At 46.4% G+C, this 20,329-nt stretch overlaps 1 protein-coding gene across 3 annotated transcripts in view; it reads left to right on the forward strand.

Moving 5' to 3' along the window:
* The window catches only part of LOC137375776 (serine/threonine-protein phosphatase 2A 55 kDa regulatory subunit B beta isoform), a 613,213-nt gene that overhangs the window by 345,323 nt on the left and 247,561 nt on the right, over positions 1 to 20,329 (forward strand). The gene's annotated exons all lie outside the window — the stretch shown is intronic.

Genomic DNA, 20,329 nt, shown 5'->3' on the forward strand with positions numbered 1-20,329 from the left:
AACCAATGGATTAGATCGAAGCTCTGCAGTCCTGCCACATCCAGTCAGGAATGGTGTGGACAATTAAACAACTAACAGGAGGAGGAGGCTCCACAAATATCCCCATCCTCAACAATACTTGAACATATTAGCATTGTAAGGGAGGAAGTATTAGCTGTTTTAGCGCGCTTAAAAGTGGATAAATCCCCAGGCCCAGACGAGATGTATCCCAGGCTGTTATGTGAGGCAAGGGATGAGATAGCAGGGGCTCTGACACAAATTTTCAAATCTCTAGCCACAGGAGAGGTACCAGAAGATTGGAGGACATCGAATGTGGTACCATTATTCAAGAAGGGTAGTAGGGATAAACCAGATAATTACAGGCCGGTGAATCTAACATCAGTGGTTGGAAACTATTGGAAAACATTCTGAGGGACAGGATTAATCTCCACTTGGAGAGGCAAGGATTAATCAGGGATAGTCAGCATGGCTTTGTCAGGTGGAGATCGTGTCTAACTAACTTGATTGAATTTTTCGAACCGGTGACTAGGTGTGTAGATGAGGGTAAAGCAGTTCATGTAATCTACATGGACTTCAGTAAGGCTTTTGATAAGGTCTCACATGGGAGATTGGTTAAGAAAGTAAGACCCCATTGGATCCAGGGCAATTTGGCAAATTGGATCCAAAATTGGCTTAGTGGCAGGAGGCAGAGGGTGATGGTCGAGGGTTGTTTTTGCGAGTGGAAGCCTGTGACCAGTGGTGTGCCACAGGGATTGGTGCTGGGACCTTTGCTGTTTGTAGGCTACATTGATGATTTAGATGTGAATATAGGAGGTATGAGCAGTAAGTTCGCTGACAACACGAAAATTGGTGGTGTCGTAAATAGTGAGGAGGAAAGCCTTGGATTACAAGGCGATATAGATGGGCTGGTAAGATGGACGGAGCAGTGGCAAATGGAATTTAATCCTGAGACGTGTGAGGTGATGCATTTTGGGAGGAATAACAAGGCAAGGGAATATATGATGGATGGTGGGACCCTAGGAAGTACAGAGGGTTAGAGGGACCTTGGTGTACTTGTCCATAGATCACTGAAGGCAGCAACACAGGTAGATCAGGTGGTTCAGAAGGCATATGGGATGCTTGTCTTTATTAGCCGAGACATAGACTATAAGAACAGGGAGGTTATGATATAGCTGTATAAAACGCTAGTTAGGCCACAGCTGGAGTACTGTGTTCTAGGCACCACACTATGGGAAGGATGTGATTGCACTGGAGAGGGTGCAGAGGAGATTCACCAGGATGTTGCCTGGGCTGGAACATTTCAGCTATGAAGAGAGACTGGATTGGCTAGGGTTGTTTTCTTTAGAGCAGAGAAGGCTGAGGGGGGACCTGATTGAGGTATACAAAATTATGAGGGGCATTGATAGGATTTTTTTTAGAACATTACAGCGCAGTACAGGCCCTTCGGCCCTCGATGTTGCGCCGACCTGTGAAACCATCTGACCTACACTATTCCATTTTCATCCATATGTCTATCCAATGACCACTTAAATGCCCTGAAAGTTGGCGAGTCTACTACTGCTGCAGGCAGGGCGTTCCACGCCCCTACTACTCTCTGAGTAAAGAAACTACCTCTGACATCTGTCCTATATCTATCACCCCTCAACCTAAAGCTATGTCCCCTCGTGTTTGCCATCACCATCCGAGGAAAAAGACTCTCACTATCCACTCTATCTAACCCTCTGATTATCTTATATGTCTCTATTAAGTCACCTCTCCTCCTCCTTCTCTCCAACGAAAACAACCTCAAGTCCCTCAGCCTTTCCTCGTAAGACCTTCCCTCCATACCAGGCAACATCCTAGTAAATCTCCTCTGAACCCTTTCCATAGCTTCCACATCCTTCCTATAATGCGGTGACCAGAACTGCACGCAATACTCAAGGTGCGGCCTCACCAGAGTCTTGTACAGCTGCAGCATGACCTCGTGGCTCCGAAACTCGATCCCCCTACTAATAAAAGCTAACACACCATATGCCTTCTTAACAGCCCTATTAACCTGGGTAGCAACCTTCAGGGATTTATGCACCTGGACACCAAGATCTCTCTGTTCATCTACACTACCAAGAATCTTCCCATTAGCCCAGTACTCTGCATTCCTGTTACTCCTTCCAAAGTGAATCACCTCGCACTTTTCCGCATTAAACTCCATTTGCCATCTCTCAGCCCAGCTCTGCAGCCTATCTATGTCCCTCTGTACCCTACAACATCCTTCGGCACTATCCACAACTCCACCGACCTTAGTGTCATCCGCAAATTTACTAACCCACCCTTCTACACCCTCTTCCAGGTCATTTATAAAAATGACAAACAGCAGTGGCCCCAAAACAGATCCTTGCGGTACACCACTCGTAACTAAACTCCAGGATGAACATTTGCCATCAACCACCACCCTCTGTCTTCTTTCAGCTAGCCAATTTCTGATCCAAAGCTCTAAATCACCTTCAACCCCATACTTCCGTATTTTCTGCAATAGCCTACCGTGGGGAACCTTATCAAATGCCTTACTGAAATCCATATACACCACATCCACTGCTTTACCCTCATCCACCTGTTTGGTCACCTTCTCGAAAAACTCAATAAGGTTTGTGAGGCACGACCTACCCGTCACAAAACCGTGCTGACTATCTCTAATGAACTTATTCTTTTCAAGATGATTATAAATCCTGTCTCTTATATTTTCCAACATTTTACCCACAACCGAAGTAAGGCTCACAGGTCTATAATTACCAGGGCTGTCTCTACTCCCCTTCTTGAACAAGGGGACAACATTTGCTATCCTCCAGTCTTCCGGCACTATTCCTGTCGACAATGATGACATAAAGATCAAGGACAAAGGCTCTGCAATTTCCTCCCTAGCTTCCCAGAGAATCCTAGGATAAATCCCACCTGGCCCAGGGGACTTATCTATTTTCACACTTTCCAAAATTGATAACACCTCCTCCTTGTGAACCTCAATCCCATCTAGCCTAGTAGCCTGAATCTCAGTATTCTCCTCGACAACATTTTCTTTCTCTACTGTAAATACTGACGCAAAATATTCATTTAACACTTCCCCTATCTCCTCTGATTCCACACACAACTTCCCACTACTATCCTTGATTGGCCCTAATCTAACTCTAGTCATTCTTTTATTCCTGATATACCTATAGAAAGCCTTAGGGTTTTCCCTGATCCTATCCGCCAATGACTTCTCGTGTCCTCTCCTTGCTCTTCTTAGCCCTCCCTTTAGATCCTTCCTGGCTAGCTTGTAACTCTCAAGCGCCCTAACTGAGCCTTCACGTCTCATCCGAACATAAGCCTTCTTCTTCCTCTTGACAAGCGCTTCAACTTCTTTAGTAAACCACGGCTCCCTCGCTCGACAACTTCCTCCCTGCCTCACAGGTACATACTTATCAAGGACACGCAGTAGCTGCTCCTTGAATAAGCTCCACATTTTGATTGTTCCCATCCCCTGCAGTTTCCTTCCCCATCCTACGCATCCTAAATCTTGCCTAATCGCATCATAATTTCCTTTCCCCCAGCTATAATTTTTGCCCTGCGGTATATACCTGTCCCTGCCCATCGCTAAGGTAAACCTAACCGAATTGTGATCACTATCACCAAAGTGCTCACCTACATCTAAATCTAACACCTGGCCGGGTTCATTACCCAGTACCAAATCCAATGTGGCATCGCCCCTGGTTGGCCTGTCTACATACTGTGTCAGAAAACCCTCCTGCACACACTGGCCAAAAACTGACCCATCTAAAGTACTCGAACTATAGATAGGAAGAAACGTTTTCCCTTAGCGGAGTGGTCAGTAACCAGGGGGCATAGATTTAAGGTAAGGGGCAGGAGGTTTAGAGGAGATTTGAGAAAAAAAAATTTCATTCAGAGGGTGGTTGGAATCTGGAACACACTGCCTGAAGAGCTGGTAGAGGCAGGAACCCTCACAACATTTAAGAAGTATTTAGATAAGCACTTGAAATGCCATTGCGTACAAGACTACGGGCCAAGTGCTGTAAAATGGGATTAGAATGGTCAGGTGCTTGATGGCCGGCACAGACACGATGGGCCAAGGGGCCTATTTCTGTGCTGTATAACTCTATGACCCTATGATGGGAGAGCCCAGCACATCAGTGCAACAGAAAAGGCTGAAGCGTTTGCATCCATCTTCAGCCAGAAGTGCCTTCTGTGGTCCCCAGCATCACAGATGCTAATCTTCAGCCAATCCGATTCACTCCACGTGATATCAAGAAATGGCTGAAGGCATTGGATACTGCAAAGGCTATGAGCCCTGACAACATTCTGGCAATAGTACTGAAGACTTGTGCTCCAGAACTAGCTGTGCCCCTAGCCAAGCTGTTCCAGTACAGCTACAACACTGGCATCTAGACGGCAATGTGGAAAATTGCCCAGGTATGTCCTGTACACAGAAAGCAGGATAAATCCAACCTGGCCAGTTACCACCCTATCAGTCTACTCTCGATCATCAGTAACGTGATGGAAGGGCTCGTTGACAGTGCTATCAAGCGGCACTTGCTCAGCAATAACCTGCCCATTGACGCTCAGTTTTGGTTCCGCCAGGGTCACTTAGCTCCTGACCTCCTTACAGCCTTTGTCCAAACATGATCAAAAGAGCTGAACTCCAGAGGTGAGGTTAGAGAGACTGTTCTTGACATCAAGGCAGCATTTGACTGAGAATGGCATCAAGGAACCCTAGCAAAACTGGAGTCAATGGGAATCAGGGAGAAAACACTCCACTGGCTGGAGTCATACCTAGCACAAAAGAAGATAGTTGACTGAGGTCAATCATCTCAGTCCCAGGACATCACTGCAGGAGTTCCTCAGGGTAGTGTCCTAGGCCCAACCATCTTCAGCTGCTTCATAAATGACCTTCCTGCCATCATAAAGTCACAAGCGGGGATGTTCGCTGATGATTGCACAATGTTCAGTATCATTCGTGACTTCTCATATACTGAAGCAGCCCATGTCCAAATGCAGCAAGACCTGGACAACATCCAGGTTTGGGCTGATAAGTGGCAAGTAACATTCACGCCACACAAGTGCCAGGCAATGACCATCTCAAACAAGAGAAAATCTAACCATCTCCCTTTGACATTCAATGGCATTACCATCGCTGAATTCCCCACTATCAACATCCTGGGGGTTACCATTGACGTGAAACTAAACTGGACCAGCCACATAAATGCTGTGGGTACAAAAGCTGGTCAGAGGCTGGGAATTCTGCACCGAGTAACTCGCCTCCTGACTCCCCAAAACCTGTCCACCATCGACAAGGCACATGTCAGGAGTGTGATGGAATACTCTCCACTTGCCTGGATGGGTGCAGCTCCAACAACACTCAAGAAGTAAAAGCAAAATACTGCAGATGCAGGAAATCTGAAATAAAAACAAGAAATGCTGGAATACTCAGCAGGTCTGGCCGCATCAGTGGAGAAGAGCTCAAGAAGCTCAACACCTCCCAGGACAAAGCAGCCCACTGGATTGGCAGCCCATCCACCACCTTCGGCATTCACTTCGTTCACCACAGGAGCACAGTGGCAGCAGTGTGTACCATCTACAAGATGCATTGCAGTAACTCACCAAGGCTCCTTAAACAGCACCTTCCAAACCCGCAACCTTTACCACCTAGAAGGACGGGGGCAGCAGATGCATGGGAACACCACCACCTGCAAGATTCCCTCCAAGCCACACACCTTCCTGACTTGGGACTATATCGCCATTCTTTCACTGTTGGTAGGTCAAAATCCTGGGCTGAATTTTATAAGCCCGCCATGAAAACAAGGCGGTCCACCGCGATCCTAAGTGTGGTGGCTCATTTAAATCGCCAGTCCGGGCTGCCCCTTCCAATCATGTGGAGGGTGTGGGCTGTCTGTCCCCGACCATGGTGTCATGCCTATGCGCAGGCACTGATGCCATTTTTAGAGGGCTCTGAGCCCTACCATTAACTTTAAATATTTAAAGCGCAAGGACATAAAAATAAATAAAGACATTTCTTCCGCCCCTCTCCCACCCTCCAATAACAATTAAATCAGTTACTTTCCCTTTCCCCCCAAAACGATTCACTTGTCCACCTGACCTTTCCCCCGCCCCAAAGTGCATAAACTTTAGCGTCAAACACCTTCCCACCATCCCCTACACCAATGATGTTACTTTGGCCCCGCTCCCCCCACTCCCACACTGAGATACTTACCTCCACCCCCCTCCCCACCAGTGTTCTGCCTTGTTTCCCCGGATGGGAATCCGACGGTACGGGAGTGCTGGCCACCGGGCCGAAGATCGGAGTGGGGACTCAGGCGGGGACGTAAGTATAATTAAAGTATTCATTTACATTTATTTGAATTTGCAAATGGGGGTCCCATCGCCAAGCGGCAGGGGGGCCACCACGAGGCCTCACCGCCACCGGCAATATCGGGTCAGGCCCTCTCGGCGTCAGGGTTCATGGCGGCCCTCTCTCGGAGGTCTTTTCCGACCCCCCTCGCCACAAAACCTGATGTGGGGAGGGTCTGTTCAATCAAGCCCCCTGGAACTTCCTTCCTAACAGCACTATGGGTGTACCTACACCCCAAGGACTGCTGCAGTTCAAGAAGGCAGCTCAACACCACCTTCTCAACGGCAATTAGGGATGGGCAATAAATGCTAACCTAGCCAGCAATGCCCACATCCCACAAATGAACAAATAAAAAAGATTTCTTTCCCTAAAGGACATTAGTGAAGCAGATGGGTTTTTACAACAATTGATGATAGGTTCATAGCACCATTAATGAGAGTGGCTTTCAATTCCAGATTTTATTTTATTAATTAATTGAATTTTAATTCCACCACCTGCCATGGTGGGATTTGAAGCCGTGTCCTCAGGTCATTAGCCTGGGCCTCTGGATTACAAGCCCAGTGACATTACCACTACGCCATCATCTCCCGATAACAGAGACTCTTCGGCCAAATACTAAGAGAAACTAATTTTGCTCTCAACTTTTGTTCTGTTACTCATGGCTCTGCTTCTCCTTCCACAATCAGACATAAATTCTGCCTATTGGCTCTGTCGGGAGATGGTGCAAATTATGTGCTTGGTGGATTATACTGCCATCCAGTATGGCAGGTTGACAGGAAGAAACAGAGAGAGACACACAGACATAAGAAAACAAGAAAGCATGGAATGATAAGAGGCCAATCGTTTCCTCAACATATTCCTTCTATTCATTGTATACCAGTTCTACCTCACTGATTTCATCTCCTGAGGGTGAAAGAGAAGGGATCAGCAGCAAGAATGAAACCATTGAATCCACTGGCCACTGTAGCGGCTATCCTATAAAGTGGCTTTCTCACAAATCCTGATTTGCTAAACAGATTTGCACTTTACACATTACCAATTTCAGCACCATTGTCGTCACTTGTGATTCTCAAAGGAAATTCTCAAATGGCATCCATGGGGGTCTCTCTAAGTGAAGCGGTGAGAATTGGAGTTTCATTTGTTGGATTTGAATGTAGCCTGGGGAATGTTGTGTTGTGTTGCTTCAACCAGTTTGTAAGCTTAGTTGTGGTACACCTGATGATGGTGTCAGCTGTTGTACAAGACTAGCTGCTTCAACTTTGGGGTGTGGATAATTTATTCAGTTCGAATTTGTCACACGCTTTCATGTGATTGGCAAAAGAAGCAACAGCGACATGAGGAAAAGCTTTATGCAGCATGTGGTTAGGATCACCGCCTGAGAGTGTGGTGGACGCAGATTCAATTGAAGCCTTCAGAAACGAACTGGATAATTATCTGAAGAGAAGAAATTTGCAGGGCTATGGGGAAAAGGTGGGGGGAGTGGTACTTGGTGAGTTGCTCTTGCAGAGAGCCGGCACATCATGGTGGGCCAAACGGTCTCCTTTTGTGCTGTAACCGTTCTATGATTCTATGATAAGCTTTTTGTCCAAGCCCATGATTTCAACCATGAGCCAATGTCAGAAATCCAGCACCACTTTGCATTTATATAGCGCTTTTCACAACCTCAGGGCATCCCAAAGTGCTTTACTGCCAACGGAATTCTTTTGAAATGTGTCACTGCTGTAATGTGGGAAGTGCAGCAGCTAGTTTTTTCATAGCAAGCTCCCACAAACAGCAATAAGATAATGACCAAATAATCTGTTCTAGTGTTGTTGGTCGAGGGAAACCTTAGGATTGTTTTTATGTTCACCGATCTAGGGCTGACAGGACCTTGGTTTCACATCTCATCTAAAGGATGGGACCTGCAACAGTGCAGTACTCCCACAGTACTGCATTGGAGCATGAGCCACAATTTTGTGCTCGTCTCTGGAGTGGGGCTCAACTCACAACCTTCTGACTCAAAGGTGATGGTGCTACCTACTGAGCCACAGTTGACACCTGCAAACTTCCGCTTGGTGGGCTGTGCCACTCTGGGCAGGTGACAGTGTGGCCAGACAATTCCATACAGGAGCAGGCAAAAGAAAAGCATCCGCATGTTTGCTAGTGACATTAAATATACGTCTATTTTAACAGGGTCCTGTCATAGGCTGTATGAACGATGAGGTACCTATTGTCTCCCGAGATCATTCCCTTGCCTTCCTTTGCTGGAGAGCAAGGAAAGAGCAAGAAACAACATAAAGTCCCAGCTCATACAGCGCAGAAACCGAAAGACATGTGGAGTGGCAAGCCTGTCTTGGGTAAACAGGCTGCAAATGCCATCAGGCTGTATTATCAGGTGTGACTATAATTTTTCTGTCGGCTCCAAGGTTCAGTTAGAGCAGGATTGCACAGTACAAGGCTGGCAGTCCCAATGTGGCCAGTTGATCATTTTATCTGGCCCTTGATCTGAATTTTGAATTATTTTCAATGATCTGACGACACTGTCCATTAAAATTACACTTTCAGCATCTCGAGATAATTCAGTGCTTCCAAGGCCTGCCATTTCCTCTGGAGATTTTGCTTCCTTCACCATGATACTGAAATATCTGCTCGTATTAGCAGTAATAAAGCACTAGTCAGATGTCAGGAGCAGGTTTATTACTGTACTATATGAATAATATGCTATTAATTACATGTTTGGTTAAAAACAGTAATTTAAAACAATCTATCTTCTGGAAATGTTCTCCTCAGGCCGGGGAAGGTTAAGGGGAGATTTAATAGAGGTGTTCAGAATTATGAGGGGTTTTGATAGAGTAGTAAGAGAGAAACTGTTTCCACTGGCAGGTAACCAGAGAACACAGATATAAGATAGCTGGAAAAAGAACTGGAGGGAGATAAGAATTTTTTTTACGCAGCAAGTTATGATGTGTGGCCTGAAAGAGAGTGATGGAAGCAGATTCAATAGTAACTTTAGAAGTAAATTAGATAATACTTAAAAAGGAGAATGTTTTAGGGCTTTGAGGAAAGATCAGGAGAGTGGGAATTATTGAATAGTTCTTCCAAAGAGTTGTTACAGGCGTGATGGGCCAAATGGCTTCCTTGTGTGATTGTGTTCTATCCCATTCTCTAATCTCTTACTCCTTTTATTTTACCTGTTTACTGACTTACAGTTTTAAAATCTTACTGTACTGTTCTCCTGCTCCCATCTGAGATCAGTCTCTGTGTGCTTTTTCAATGAATCAAGAGCCTGAATATTAGAACAAAAAAAATAAATAAAACCACTGCGGAGGCTGGATATCTGAAACAAAGACAGGAAATGCTGGAAACCCCTCAGCAGGGCAGGCTTCATTGAGGGGAGAGTTAATACTTTTGATGCAGGTCCCTTTGTCAACATTTCTGTCAAAAGTTCAGAGTTCAGTCTTGTCATGTCCCTGAAGCAATCAGATCAAGTACTGATGTTTCTTCCCCGTCAACCTTGCTTAAAAGCAAATTGAGAAAGGAGATAACTGTCAGGAAGTGGGTGCTCCAAAATGGGTGACTTACTCAGCAACCCACAGTGTAAAAAACTCTTTAAGTGGGCAGTACTGGCAAGGTGACACTCATTGCCCATCCCTGTGTGCCCTGTGAGAGTGATGATGGGCTGCTGCTATGATCCACTGAAGAGCTTGTTCTGAGAGTGTTCTCGTGATGTTGGGGCTCTTGCCCTTCATCGGTACAAGTTGTAGGGCTGGATGGGATGTGCTGTTGAGGTAGGCCTGGTGAGTTGCTGCAGTGCATCCTGTAGATAGCCCTGTGGTCCATATTGAGTCCAGTGGCAGGAGTGCTGATGAAGTGGACTGTTCTACTTTGGATGATGGTGAACTTCCTGAATGCTGTTGTTACTGCATCATCCAGGTAGAGGCTTTTACAAGATCTGGAGGTGAGCCAGTCATCACAGTGTACTCAGCCTCTAACCTGCTTTGAAGCCATCATATTGATATGCTGGCCCAGTTAAACTTGTTTCCTATTTGTTCATGAAATGTGACGGTCACTGGCAAGGCCAACGTCTATTGCCCATCCCTAATTATCCTTAAGAAGGTGATGGTGAGCCACCTTGTTGAACCGCTGCAGTCCTTGGTGTGCGGGGATTTCTGTTAGGAAGGGATTTCCAGGATTTTGACCCAGCAACAGTGAAGGAACAGCGATATAGTTCCAAGTCAGGAGGATGTGTGACTTAGAGGGACTTGCAGGTGGTGGTGTTCCCATGCATCTGCTACCCTTGTCCTTCTAGGTGGTAGAGGTTGGGGTTTGGAAGGTGCTGTCAAAGGAGCCTTGGCGAGTTATGCAGCGCATCTTGTATGTAGTACACACTGCTGCCACTGTGCGTTGGCAGTGGAGAGAGTGAATGTTGAAGGTGGTGGATGGGCTGCCAATCAAGCGGTCTGCTTTGTCCTGGATGGTGTCAAGCCTCTTGAGTGTTGTTGGATCTGTACTCATCCAGGCAAAGGGGGGCATATTCCATCACACTCCTGACTTGTGCATTGTAGATGGTGGCCAGACTTTGGAGAGTCAGGAGGTGAGTTACTCGCCACAGAATTACCAATCTCTGACCTGCTCTTGTAGCCACAGCATTTATATGGCTGTTCCAGTTAAGTTTCTGGCCAGTGGTAATCCCAAGGATGTTGATGATGGGGGATTCAACGATGGTAATGCCATTGAATGTCAAGAGGAAATGGTTGGATTCTCTCTTGTTGGAGATAGTCATTGCCTGACACTTGATTGGTATGCATGTTACTTACCACTTATCAGCCCAAGCCTGAGTGTTGTCCAGATCAATGTTGTTCTGGACAATTAAAAACAAAAATTTCTGGAAATACGCAGCAGATCTGGCAGCATTTGTAAAGAGAGAAACAGAGTTAATCGGCTGGATTTTATAAGCTTCAAAAATGGCGGCCCGCCTGTGCGGGCTGCACAACAAAAAGCCGCCGTGATCTTAAGTGTGGCGGCTCATTTAAATAGTAGGGGCGGGCTGCCCCCTCCCCCCACATGATCACGTGGAGGGGGCAGGCTGTTTGTCGCCGGCAATGGCGTCAGCTGCCTGTGCGCAAGCGCTGATTAAAGGGTTATCAGTCAAAAGAACAAAGAACAGTACAGCACAGGAACAGGCCATTTGGCCCTCAAAGCCTGTGCTGATCATGATGCCTGTCTAAACTAAAACCTTCTGCACGTCCGGGGTCCATATCCCTCTATTCCCATCTGATTCATGTTTTTGTCAAGTTGCCTCTTAAACCTCGCTATCGTACCTGCTTCCACCACCTCCCCCGGCAGCAAGTTCCAGGCACTCACCACCCTCTGTGTAAAAAACTTGCCTTGCACATCCTCTCTAAACTTTGCCCTTTTCACCTTAAACCTATGTCCCCTAGTAACTGACTCTTCCACCCTGGGAAAAAGCTTCTGACTATCCACTCTGCCCATACCACTCATAACTTTGTAAACCTCTATCATGTCCACCTCCATCGTTCCAGTGAAAACAATCTGAGTTAATCCAACCTCTCCTCATAGTTAATGCCCTCCAGACCAGGCAACATCCTGGTAAACCTCTTCTGTACCCTCTCCAAAGCCTCCACATCCTTCTGGTAGTGTGGCAATCAGAATTGCATGCAATATTCCAAGTGTGGCCTAACTAAGGTTCTGTACAGCTGCAGCATGACTTGCCAATTTTTATACTCTATGCCCCGACCGATGAAGGCAAGAATGCCGTATGCCTTCTTGACTACCTTATCCACCTGCGTTGCCACTTTCAGTGACCTGTGGACCTGTACGCCCAGATCTCTCTGCCTGTCAATACTCCTAAGGGTTCTGCCATTTACTGTATACTTCCCACCTGTATTAGATCTTCCAAAATGCATTACCTCACATTTGTCCGGATTAAACTCCATCTGCCATTTCTCCGCCCAAGTCTCCAACTGATCTATATCCTGCTGTATCCTCTGACAATCCTCATCACTATCCGCAACTCCACCAACCTTTGTGTCGTCCGCAAACTTACTAAGCAGACCAGCTACATTTTCCTCCAAATCATTTATATATACTACAAACAGTTGAGGTCCCAGCACTGATCCCTGCGGAACACCACTAGTCACAGCCCTACATTCAGAAAAGCACCCTTCCACTGCTACCATCTGTCTTCTATGACCGAGCCAGTTCTGTATCCATCTTGCCAGCTCACCTCTGATCCTGTGTGACTTCACCTTTTGTACCAGTTTGCCATGAGGGACCTTGTCAAAGTCCAACCGGCTTATTTAAAGATATTTGGAACTAAATTAAATGAATACATTTCTTTTGCCCCTCCCCCACCTCCCAATAACAATCCAATGGATTATTTTCTCTTTTCCCCCCAAAAACACTTACCGTTACCATCTGACCTTCCCTCCACAAACTACACAACCTTCTCACCAGCCCCTACACCCATGATGTTAATTTGACCCCGTTCCCCCTCCCCCCCCCACTCCCCGCACTGATAAACTTACCTCCTCTCCCCTCTCCACCAGTGTCACGCTTCGTTTCCCCGGACGGCAATGCGAAGGTGTGGGATTGCCGGCCGCCGGGCCATAGATTGCAGCGGGCCGTTAAGAGAAGGCGTAGATATATTTAAATTAATTAATTTAATTGTTTTAAATATTCATATTGTGGTCCTGTCGCCCAGTGGTGGGGAGACTGCCATGGTGCCTCACCACCACCAGGAGGATCAGGCCAGGCCCTCCCAGTGTCGAGGTCCATGATGGGCCTCATCTGGGCCATCAGGGCCTCGCCCCCTGCCATGGATCCCAACATCAAGGGCTCCTCAAAATCCAGCCCAATGTTTCAGATCTGTGACCTTTCATGAGAACTGGCAAAGGTTGTGAAAGTGAAAGTGGAAAGGGGGGGCAGGAAGAAGAACAGAAGGGAAGGTCTATGATAGGGCAGAGGGCGGGACAGATTTAATGACAAAAATGTCATGGACCAAAAGGCAAAGGGAGTAATAATAACAGTAGTAAGAAACAAAGCATTTGCCCAAAGAGAGTGTTAATGACAGAATAATGAACAACTCTGTCCGAAAGCAAAAACATGATAAACAAGTTTCAGACTGGCACATAGTAAAAAAAAAATCAAAATGGCCATCATGGTCTGAAGTTGTTGAACTCATTGTTGATTCCAGAGGGCTGCAGAGTGTCTAATCGGAATATGAGGTGCTGTTCCTCGAGCTTGCATTGAGCTTCACTGGAACACTGAAGCAGGCTAGGGACAGAAATGTGAGCATGAAAGCAGGGGGGCAAATTAAAATGGAAAACAACCTGAAGCTCAGGGTCATGCTTGTGGACTGAGAGGAGAGAGGAGGTAAGAGGGCAGGTGTTACATCTCCTGCGATTGCATGGGATGGTGCTGTTGGAAGGGGACGAGGTGTCGGGGGTGATAGCTGAGTAGACCAGGGTGTCACGAAGGGAATGTTCCCTTCAGAATGCTGACAGGGGCGGGGAGGAGAAGATGTGTTTGATCGTGGCATCATGCTGGAGATGCTCGAAATCTTTGTTTGAGGAAAAAGTAAGACATATCAGAAGTGCTGTTGTGGAAGCTTGCATCATCAGAACAGATGCACCAGAGATGGAGAAACTGAGAGAATGGAATGGAGTCCTTACAGGAGGCAAGGTGTGAGGTGTAAATGTGGATCTCAGGATGCGGTGAGAACAGCAGTCCGAGGAACTTTGTATATCTCAGAAATACCTGTAATGCTGGGTGGATTTGAAACATGAAGGATGGAATTCCATCTCTGTCACATTCTGATGATGCAGCCTTCCACAACAGTGCTTCTGACCTGCCTTCCTTTTTCCTCAACCAAGGATTCCCCCCACTGTGGTTGACAGCCCTCAACCGTGTGTGACCCATTTGCCGCACTTCTGCCCTCACCCTTTCACCTGCCTCCCAGAACCGCGACAGGGTTTCCCTTGTCCTCACGTTCCATCCCACCTACCTCCACATCCAAAGGATCATTCACCGCCATTTTCAGCACCTCCAGCATGATGCCACTATCAAATGCATCTTCCCCTCCCACCTCTGACAGCATTCTGAAGGGATGAAAGGTAACTGACCTGAAACGTTAACTCTCTCTCTCCACAGATGCTGTCAGACCTGCTGAGTATTTCCAGCACTTTTTGTTTTTATTTCCGAAGGGAACATTCCCTCCACGACACCCCGGTCCACTCCTCCATCACCCTGACACCTCGTCCCCTTTCCACAGCACCTTCCCATGCAATCGCAGGAGGTGTAACTCCTGCCCTGTTACCTCCTGTCTCCTCACAATCCCAGGACCGAAACACTCCTTCCAGGTGAAGCAGCAATTTATTTGCACTTCTGTTAATTTAGCATACTGTGTTCGCTGCTCACAATGAAGTCTCCTGTACATTGGGGAGACCAAACGCAGATTGGATGATCACTTTGCGGAACATCTCCACTCAGTCCGCAAGCATGACCCTGAGCTTCAGGGTGCTTGCCATTTTAATTCACCACCCAGCTCTCACGCCCACATTTCTGTGCTTAGCCTACTGCAGTGTTCCAGTGATGCTCAACATAAGCTTGAGGAACAGCTAATCTTTGGATTAGGCACTCTACAGCCCTCTGGACTCAACATTGAGTTCAACAACTTCAGACCATGACTGCCATTTTAATTTGTTTTTCTTACTATGTGCCAGTCGTAAACCTGTTTTTCATGTTTTTGCTTTCGGACAGAGCTGTTCATTATTCTGCCATTAACACACTCTGGACAAACGCTTTGTCTTTCACTGTGCTTATTAGCACCCCCTTTGCTTTTTATTCCATGACATCTTTGTCATTTAATCTGTCCTGCCCTCCGCCCTATCATAGAACATAGAACATAGAACATTACAGCGCAGTACAGGCCCTTCGGCCCTCGATGTTGCGCCGACCTGTGAAACCATCTGACCTACACTATTCCACTTTCATCCATATGTCTATCCAATGACCACTTAAATGCCCTTAAAGTTGGAGAGTCTACTACTGTTGCAGGCAGGGCGTTCCACGCCCCGACTACTCTCTGAGTAAAGAAACTACCTCTGACATCTGTCCTATATCTATCACCCCTCAACTTAAAGCTATGTCCCCTCGTGTTTGCCATCCTCATCCGAGGAAAAAGACTCTCACGATCCACCCTATCTAACCCTCTGATTATCTTATATGTCTCTATTAAGTCACCTCTCCTCCTCCTTCTCTCTAACGAAAACAACCTCAAGTCCCTCAGCCTTTCCTCGTAAGACCTTCCCTCCATACCAGGCAACATCCTAGTAAATCTCCTCTGCACCCTTTCCAAAGCTTCCACATCCTTCCTATAATGCAGTGACCAGAACTGCACGCAATACTCCAGGTGCGGCGGCACCAGAGTTTTGTACAGCTGCAGCATGACCTCGTGGCTCCGAAACTCGATCCCCCTGCTAATAAAAGCTAACACACCATATGCCTTCTTAACAGCCCTATTAACCTGGGTGTGCAACTTTCAGGGATTTATGTACCTGGACACCAAGATCTCTCTGTTCATCTATACTACCAAGAATCTTCCCATTAGCCCAGTACTCTGCATTCCTGTTACTCCTTCCAAGGTGAATCACCTCACACTTTTCCGCATTAAACTCCATTTGCCATCTCTCAGCCCAGCTCTGCAGCCTATCTATGTCCCTCTGTAACCTACAACATCCTTCGGCACTATCCACAACTCCACCGACCTTCGTGTCATCCGCAAATTTACTAACCCACCCTTCTACACCCTCATCCAGGTCATTTATAAAAATGACAAACAGCAGTGGCCCCAAAATAGATCCTTGCGGTACACCAGTAGTAACTAAACTCCAGGATGAACATTTGCCATCAACCACCACCCTCTGTCTTCTTTCAGCTAGCCAATTTCTGATCCAAAGCACTAAATCACCTTCAATCCCATACTTCCGTATTTTCTGCAATAGCCTATTGTGGGGAACCTTATCAAACGCCTTACTGAAATCCATATACACCACATCCACGGCTTTACCCTCATCCACCTGTTTGGTCACCTTCTCAAAAAACTCTATAAGGTTTGTGAGGCACGACCTACCCTTCACAAAACCGTGCTGACTATCGCTAATGAACGTATTCTTTTCAAGATGATTATAAATCCTATCTCTTATAACCTTTTCCAACATTTTACCCAGAACCGAACTCAGACCTTCCCTTTTGTTCTTCTTCCCACCCTTTCCCTTATCACTTGCTCAAAACCTATTCAATTTCTAACCTTTGCCAGTTCTGATGAAAGGTCACAGAGCTGAAATGTTAACTCTGCTTTTCTCGATCCACAGATGCTGCCAGACCTGTTGTGTTTTTCTGTTTTTATTTCAGATTTCCAGATTTTATTGTTCTGGTCAGTGGTCACCCCTACAATGTAAATTGTGGAGGACGTGACAATGCTGGTACCATCAAAAGCCAGGAGGATGTATCTGAGTTTTTTCTTGTTGCAGTCATTTTCCAGCAATGATCAGCCCACCCTGATTGCTACCCAGGTCCTGCTGTAGGTTGGCATGGCTTATTTCATTAGGAGTTGTGAATGGAGCTGAACAATGTCAGATTGTCAGCAAGCAATTCTGTGCCTAATCTGGATTGCCTTTCATGCAAGACTGAGTGCCTGAAATGAAAAATATTCCATTCCCCAGCACCCTGAATGAGATCAAGAGTGAAACTAGAACAAGTCAGAGGAATAAGGAGGAGCACAGAGACTTGAGCGACACAAACTGGAACATTTTCCTAACCAGTACTGTGCTATTTTCAATGAACAGCTGATAAAAAGAATGGTTTTACTCACTCATTAAACAAACAGCTGTATCATGTAAAAGACTATTTCATGACAAAGCCTCTATGAATTGAGAGGGGGACATTAGCCCCATATGCAGCATGCAAATTAAACAGAGCTGACAGACTCACTGCACTTTCACAGCTGGTATGGAAACCTGGCCATGGGCTCCACCCTGTCAATGTGTGTATCACGGCAACAGTGTTGTAAGCTCAACATCCCACCCAAAAACTTATACATTTGCTGGTGAGATCAGTCTACATAGTTTGTAGTAATTTACTCCAGCCATATCACCTCCTGAGATCTCTACACTCCTTCAGACTGGGCCTCTTGCACAACCCTGATTTTAATCACTTCACCATTGCCTTCAGCTGCCTAGACCTGGAATTTCCTCCCTTGGCCTCGCCATCACCACCTCTCTCTCCTTTAAAATGCTCCTTAAAATCTACTTCTTTGACCAAAGTCCCCCGTCCTAATGGGCTGAATTTTACACCGCCCCAGCGGGTCGGGTGTTGGCGTGGGGGTGGCATAAAATTGAGCGGGAGGCTCTGGGAGGCCTACCCGCCCTGCTTCTGCCTCCGGCCAAGTTTACGGCGTTAGGCAGGGGGTGGGAAACGGCCCGTCCACCTGAGGCCAATCAAGGCCCTTAAGTGGCCACTTAACAGCCACTTAAGGGCCCTCGCCCGCCTCCACGGGTATTTTAGCCATGGCAAGAGGGCATGCTGGGCACGTGAAAGGCCACCCAGCGATAGCTGCCAGCCTTTCCGCACCCCGGTAGGGCGTGGCAATCAGGCACAGGGTGCCCGATTGAGGGCTGCCCCCGCCTCCCAACCCACTCCACCCCAGGGACCCAAGACGCCCTCCCCTCACCCCCCAAACGACCACTCCAACCTCACCAAGGAAGGACTGATCCCCCTGGTGAATACTTATCTTCCCTCCTGGATCCATGGCTTCGGCTGGGTTTCAGTCCCAGCAGTGTTCACCGCTCCAAATGGCGCTGCTGGGAGTAAGAGCTGTGATTGGCCGGCAGCTTACTGAGGCGGGACAATTAAAGCCCGGGGACCCATAAAATGCGGGACAGATCCCCGGGCTGGGCGGAAGTGGGTTCGCCACCAACTTTCACGTGAGTGGAGAATTCCCGTCTGCCTAAGGTAAAACGCAACCCAATGTCTCCCAATGTGACTTGTGTCAAATTTTGTTTGATAGCACTCCTGTGAAGCACTTTGGGACGTTTTACTACTTTAAAGGTGCTACGTGAATGCAAATTGTTGTTCTGGTCCCTGTCCTCCAGGGGTGCTGTGGCTTTTCATCTTTTAGGCTTTTTATGAATAACAGATGACGATGAGTATTGACTGCTATGGCACCCTTGGTGAAGAAGCAGTCATACATAATATTTATCCAATCCTGACTCGAAAACAACTGAGTTTATATTTGGGTGATTAAATACAACCCTTAAAATAACGTTCCTGTTCTTGTAATTCCTATCTCTCCATCAAGCAAATTATCCTCATCCTTATTCTGATCAGGGAGTCTATAGTTAAACAGCATCTAATGCTGTAACAGATGCCAGTTCCAGCATCTTATTTCTAATACTTCTGGCATACATGTATATACGTCATATCATAGATCTACCTCCTATTGTGTTCCCCAGTGTCTGTCTATACCTAGTTTCTGGTTAAGATGTTTCCCTGGGTATCTGTAGCAAAGCCTACCTGTTGACTGTATTCTACCCTATGGTCTTCCTCACATGGGATCCTGTTACCTCTTTCCACCCCTATCCACCCTTACCTGCTGACTTGTCTTGAAAAAGAGATGGGTCACCGAATAAAGTCCTTTAAGACTATGAAGGGGTTTGATGGGGCAGATGGAAAAAAGGTGCTTCCACTTATCAGACCAAAACTAGGGGCTGGAAAGATAACATAGTCACTAATAAATTCAGTTGGAACTTATTTACTCAGAGAATGTGGAACTTGCTACCACGAGGAGTAGTTGAGTTGAATAGCATAGATGCATTTAATGTGGAAGCTAGGTAAATATATAAGGAGGAAAGGAATACAAAGTTATGCTGATAGGATTAAATGAAGAGGGGTGGAAGGAGGCTCATGTGGAGAATAAGCACTGGCAGAGAACGAAAGGCCTGTTTCAGTGCTGTGAATTCTATGTAATTGATTCTCTATTGCTGCCTCAATGTCCCTTTGACCCTACTTAGTTTAAGTGTGCCAGTCATTTTTATTCTGGAAGGGTTCTCAATTATTTAAGAAGATAACATTTTTTTTTCTTCTTCCATGCTTCCAGCCACTTGTTTACCTCTGCAGTTGTTTTGGTGAACTACACTCCTTTTTCCACTGGGTGTATTCATTACTCTGCACCCCACTCTGTTTTTTGAGTTGTGAGCCAATCTCCATTTATGCAGCTGTTAATTGCCCGTATAGTATTTCTCCCTACGTGGACCTGAATATCTCTTTTAACCATTTGTCAATATGTACTGCTGTAGCTCCAAATGGACAGCTACCATCCTGTAGGTGTTATCCTTCTGCCACACATGACTTTCCAAGTTCCTCAGCACAGAGTCACTTTGGAACATATGAACAGGAGGAGGCCATTCAGCCCCTTCAGCCTGCACTGTCATTCTATTCAATCATGGCTTTTCTTGTTCTGTATCACTTCATACTGTTCCCTACCAAAAAAAGCTATCAATCTAATCTTGAAATTTTCAATTGACTACAATTCCACTACCTCTTGTGTGAAGAAGTGCTTCCTGACATCACCCCTGAACAGCCTAGCTCTAATTTAAATGCTATGCCCACTTGTTCTAGACTCCCCCAACAGAGGAAATGCTTTCTCTCTGTCTACCCTATCACAACCTTGAATCATCTTAAACAATTAGATCACCGATTAGTGTTGGGAAGGGAATACAAATCTAGTCTGTGGAACCTGTCCTCAATTTAACCCTTTTAGCCCCGGTTTCGTTCTGGTAAACCTGTGCTGTACCGCCTTTAACTACAATCTCTTGGTGGCCTGCAAACTGTGGCTTTGTCCATTTTCTGAGCTACTTATACTTCCTCTACCTAATATTCTATTACCTCCTGTAATGT

The sequence above is a fragment of the Heterodontus francisci genome, chromosome 12 (genome assembly GCF_036365525.1).
Source record: "Heterodontus francisci isolate sHetFra1 chromosome 12, sHetFra1.hap1, whole genome shotgun sequence".
In the NCBI taxonomy this organism is placed as follows: domain Eukaryota; kingdom Metazoa; phylum Chordata; class Chondrichthyes; order Heterodontiformes; family Heterodontidae; genus Heterodontus; species Heterodontus francisci.